Source organism: Petromyzon marinus, unplaced genomic scaffold (genome assembly GCF_048934315.1).
Source record: "Petromyzon marinus isolate PM22_M1 ecotype Great Lakes invasive population unplaced genomic scaffold, UKy_Petmar_22M1.pri1.0 PM_G_Scaffold_3, whole genome shotgun sequence".
Lineage (NCBI taxonomy): Eukaryota > Metazoa > Chordata > Hyperoartia > Petromyzontiformes > Petromyzontidae > Petromyzon > Petromyzon marinus.
In genome coordinates, this window is record NW_027422872.1 from 1,502,087 (window position 1) to 1,508,086 (window position 6,000).

Below are 6,000 nucleotides of genomic sequence, written 5' to 3' on the forward strand. Positions count from 1 at the left end.
TCTAAGTTGCTGAAATAAGGCTATTTAATAAGCCTAAGTTGCTGAAATAAGGCTATTTAATAAGTTTAAGTTGCTGAAATAAGCCTATTTAATAAGCCTAAGTTGCTGAAATAAGCCTATTTAATAAGGCTATTTAATGAGCCTAAGTTGCTGAAATAAGCCTATTTAATAAGCCTAAGTTTCTGAACTAAGCCTATTTAAAAAGGTATATTTAGTAAGTCTAAGTTGCTGAAATAAACCTATTTAAAAATGCTATTTAATAAGCCTAAGTTGCTGAAATAAACCTGTTTAATAAGGCTATTTAATAAGCATAAGTTGCTGAAATAAGCTTATTTAATAAGCCTAAGTTGCTGAAATAAGCCTATTTAATAAGGCTATTTAATAAGTCTATTTAATAAGCCTATTTAATAAGTATTTAATGCGCCTATTTAATAAGCCTATTTATTGAGCCTATTTAATAAGCCTATTTATTGAGCCTATTTAATAAGCCTATTTACTGAGCCTATTTAATAAGCCTATTTATTGAGCCTATTTAATAAGCCTATTTAATAAGTCTATTTAATAAGCCTATTTAATAGGCCTATTTAATAAGTCTAAGTTGCTGAAATAAGCCTATTTAATAAGCCTATTTAATAGGCCTATTTAATAAGTCTAAGTTGCTGAAATAAGCCTATTTAATAAGCCTAAGTTTCTGAATGAGCCTATTTAATAAGCCTAAGTTGTTGAAATAAGCCTATTAAATAAGCCTAAGTTGCTGAAAAAAGCATATTAAATAAGCCTAAGTTGCTGAATAAGCCTATTTAATAAGCCTAAGTTGCTGAATAAACCTATTTAATAAGTCTAAGTTGCTGAAATAAGCATATTTAATACGGCTATTTAATAAGTCTAAGTTGCTGAAATAAACCTATTTAAAAATGCTATTTAATAAGCCTAAGTTGCTGAAATAAGCCTATTTAATAAGCCTCTTTAATAAGTCTAAGTTGCTGAAATAAACCTATTTAATAAGCCTAAGTTGCTAAAATAAGCCTATTTAATGAGGCTATTTAATAAGTCTATTTAATAAGCCTATTTAATAAGCCTATTTAATAAGCCTATTTAATAAGCCTATTTAATAAGTCTATTTAATAAGTCTATTTAATAAGTATTTAATGAGCCTATTTAATAAGCCTATTTATCGAGCCTATTTAATAAGCCTATTTATTGAGCCTATTTAATAAGCCTATTTATTGAGCCTATTTAATAAGTCTATTTAATAAGCCTATTTAATAGGCCTATTAATAAGTCTAAGTTGCTGAAAATATCCTATTTAATAAGCCTATTTAATAGGCCTATTTAATAAGTCTAAGTTGCTGAAATAAGCCTATTTAATAAGCCTAAGTTTCTGAATGAGCCTATTTAATAAGCCTAAGTTGCTGAAATAAGCCTATTTAATAAGCCTAAGTTGCTGAATAAGCCTATTTAATAAGCCTAAGTTGCTGAAATAAGCCTATTTAATAAGTTTAAGTTGCTGAAATAAGGCTATTTAATAAGCCTAAGTTGCTGAAATAAGCCTATTTAATAAGCCTAAGTTGCTGAAATAAAGCTATTTAATAAGTCTAAGTTGCTGAAATAAGCCTATTTAATAAGCCTAAGTTGCTGAAATAAGTATATTTAATAAGCATAAGTTGCTGAAATAAACCTATTTAATGAGTCTAAGTTGCTGAAATAAGGCTATTTAATAAGTCTAAGTTGCTGAAATAAGCCTTTTTAATCAGCGTAAGTTGCTGAAATAAGTCTATTTAATAATCCCAAGTTGCTGAAATAAGCCTACTTAATTAGGCTATTTAATAAGCCTAAGTTGCTGAAATAAGCCTATTTAATAAGCGTAAGTTGCTGAAATATGGCTATTTAATAAGTCTAAGTTGCTGAAATAAGCCTATTTAATAAGCCTAAGTTGCTGAAATAAGCCCATTTAATAAGCCTATTTAATAAGCCTAAGTTGCTGAAATAAGTCTATTTAATAAGCCTATTTAATAAGCCTATTTAATAGGCCTATTTAATAAGTCTAAGTTGCTAAAATAAGCCTATTTAATAAGCTTTTTTAATAGGCCTATTTAATAAGTCTAAGTTGCTAAAATAAGCCTATTTAATAAGCCTACGTTGCTGAAATAAGCCTATTTAATAAGCCTAAGTTGCTGAATAAGCCTATTTAATAAGCCTAAGTTGCTGAATAAACCTATTTAATAAGTCTAAGTTGCTGAAATAAGCCTATTTAATAAGGCTATTTAATAAGCCTAAGTTGCTGAATAAGCCTATTTAATAAGTCTAAGTTGCTGAAATAAGGCTATTTAATAAGCCTAAGTTGCTGAAATAAGGCTATTTAATAAGTTTAAGTTGCTGAAATAAGCCTATTTAATAAGCCTAAGTTGCTGAAATTAGCCTATTTAATAAGCCTAAGTTTCTGAACTAAGCCTATTTAAAAAGGTATATTTAATAAGTCTAAGTTGCTGAAATAAACCTATTTAATAAGCCTAAGTTGCTAAAATAAGCCTATTCAATGAGGCTATTTAATAAGTCTATTTAATAAGCCTATTTAATAAGCCTATTTAATAAGCCTATTTAATACGCCTATTTAATAAACATATTTAATAAGTATTTAATGAGCCTATTTAATAAGTCTATTTAATAAGCCTTTTTAATAAGCCTATTTAATAAGTCTATTTAATAAGCCTATTTAATAAGTCTATTTAATAAGTCTATTTAATAAGCCTATTTAATAAGTATTTAATGAGCCTATTTAATAAGCCTATTTATTGAGCCTATTTAATAAGCCTATTTATTGAGCCTATTTAATAAGCCTATTTATTGAGCGTATTTAATAAGCCTATTTAATAAGTCTATTTAATAAGACTATTTAATAAGCCTATTTAATAAGCCTATTTATTGAGCCTATTTAATAAGCCTATTTATTGAGCCTATTTAATAAGTCTATTTAATAAGCCTATTTAATAAGCCTAATTAATAAGTATTTCATGAGCCTATTTAATAAGTCTATTTAATAAGCCTATTTAATAGGCCTATTTAATAAGTCTAAGTTGCTGAAATAAGCCTATTTAATAAGCCTATTTAATAGGCCTATTTAATAAGTCTAAGTTGCTGAAATAAGCCTATTTAATAAGCCTAAGTTTCTGAATGAGCCTATTTAATAAGCCTAAGTTGCTGAAATAAGCCTATTTAATAAGCCTAAGTTGCTGAATAAGCCTACTTAATAAGCCTAAGTTGCTGAAATAAGCCTATTTAATAAGTTTAAGTTGCTGAAATAAGGCTATTTAATAAGCCTAAGTTGCTGAAATAAGCCTATTTAATAAGCCTAAGTTGCTGAAATAAAGCTATTTAATAAGTCTAAGTTGCTGAAATAAGCCTATTTAATAAGCCTAAGTTGCTGAAATAAGCCTTTTTAATCAGCGTTAGTTGCTGAAATAAGTCTATTTAATAATCCCAAGTTGCTGAAATAAGCCTACTTAATTAGGCTATTTAATAAGCCTAAGTTGCTGAAATAAGCCTATTTAATAAGCGTAAGTTGCTGAAATATGGCTATTTAATAAGTCTAAGTTGCTGAAATAAGCCTATTTAATAAGCCTAAGTTGCTGAAATAAGCCCATTTAATAAGCCTATTTAATAAGCCTAAGTTGCTGAAATAAGCCTATTTAATAAGCCTATTTAATAAGCCTATTTAATAGGCCTATTTAATAAGTCTAAGTTGCTGAAATAAGCCTATTTAATAAGCCTATTTAATAGGCCTATTTAAAAAGTCTAAGTTGCTGAAATAAGCCTATTTAATAAGCCTAAGTTGCTGAATGAGCCTAATTAATAAGCCTAAGTTGCTGAAATATGCCTATTTAATAAGCCTAAGTTGCTGAATAAGCCTATTTAATAAGCCTAAGTTGCTGAATAAACCTATTTAATAAGTCTAAGTTGCTGAAATAAGCCTATTTAATAAGGCTATTTAATGAGCCTAAGTTGCTGAATAAGCCTATTTAATAAGTCTAAGTTGCTGAAATAAGGCTATTTAATAAGCCTAAGTTGCTGAAATAAGGCTATTTAATAAGTTTAAGTTGCTGAAATAAGCCTATTTAATAAGCCTAAGTTGCTGAAATAAGCCTATTTAATAAGGCTATTTAATGAGCCTAAGTTGCTGAAATAAGCCTATTTAATAAGCCTAAGTTTCTGAACTAAGCCTATTTAAAAAGGTATATTTAGTAAGTCTAAGTTGCTGAAATAAACCTATTTAAAAATGCTATTTAATAAGCCTAAGTTGCTGAAATAAACCTGTTTAATAAGGCTATTTAATAAGCATAAGTTGCTGAAATAAGCTTATTTAATAAGCCTAAGTTGCTGAAATAAGCCTATTTAATAAGGCTATTTAATAAGTCTATTTAATAAGCCTATTTAATAAGTATTTAATGCGCCTATTTAATAAGCCTATTTATTGAGCCTATTTAATAAGCCTATTTATTGAGCCTATTTAATAAGCCTATTTACTGAGCCTATTTAATAAGCCTATTTATTGAGCCTATTTAATAAGCCTATTTAATAAGTCTATTTAATAAGCCTATTTAATAGGCCTATTTAATAAGTCTAAGTTGCTGAAATAAGCCTATTTAATAAGCCTATTTAATAGGCCTATTTAATAAGTCTAAGTTGCTGAAATAAGCCTATTTAATAAGCCTAAGTTTCTGAATGAGCCTATTTAATAAGCCTAAGTTGTTGAAATAAGCCTATTAAATAAGCCTAAGTTGCTGAAAAAAGCATATTAAATAAGCCTAAGTTGCTGAATAAGCCTATTTAATAAGCCTAAGTTGCTGAATAAACCTATTTAATAAGTCTAAGTTGCTGAAATAAGCATATTTAATACGGCTATTTAATAAGTCTAAGTTGCTGAAATAAACCTATTTAAAAATGCTATTTAATAAGCCTAAGCTGCTGAAATAAGCCTATTTAATAAGCCTCTTTAATAAGTCTAAGTTGCTGAAATAAACCTATTTAATAAGCCTAAGTTGCTAAAATAAGCCTATTTAATGAGGCTATTTAATAAGTCTATTTAATAAGCCTATTTAATAAGCCTATTTAATAAGCCTATTTAATAAGCCTATTTAATAAGTCTATTTAATACGTCTATTTAATAAGTATTTAATGAGCCTATTTAATAAGCCTATTTATCGAGCCTATTTAATAAGCCTATTTATTGAGCCTATTTAATAAGCCTATTTATTGAGCCTATTTAATAAGTCTATTTAATAAGCCTATTTAATAGGCCTATTAATAAGTCTAAGTTGCTGAAATAAGCCTATTTAATAAGCCTATTTAATAGGCCTATTTAATAAGTCTAAGTTGCTGAAATAAGCCTATTTAATAAGCCTAAGTTTCTGAATGAGCCTATTTAATAAGCCTAAGTTGCTGAAATAAGCCTATTTAATAAGCCTAAGTTGCTGAATAAGCCTATTTAATAAGCCTAAGTTGCTGAAATAAGCCTATTTAATAAGTTTAAGTTGCTGAAATAAGGCTATTTAATAAGCCTAAGTTGCTGAAATAAGCCTATTTAATAAGCCTAAGTTGCTGAAATAAAGCTATTTAATAAGTCTAAGTTGCTGAAATAAGCCTATTTAATAAGCCTAAGTTGCTGAAATAAGTATATTTAATAAGCATAAGTTGCTGAAATAAACCTATTTAATGAGTCTAAGTTGCTGAAATAAGGCTATTTAATAAGTCTAAGTTGCTGAAATAAGCCTTTTTAATCAGCGTAAATTGCTGAAATAAGTCTATTTAATAATCCCAAGTTGCTGAAATAAGCCTACTTAATTAGGCTATTTAATAAGCCTAAGTTGCTGAAATAAGCCTATTTAATAAGCGTAAGTTGCTGAAATAACGCTATTTAATAAGTCTAAGTTGCTGAAATAACCCTCTTTAATAAGCCTAAGTTGCTGAAATAAGCCCATTTAATAAGCCTATTTAATAAGCCTA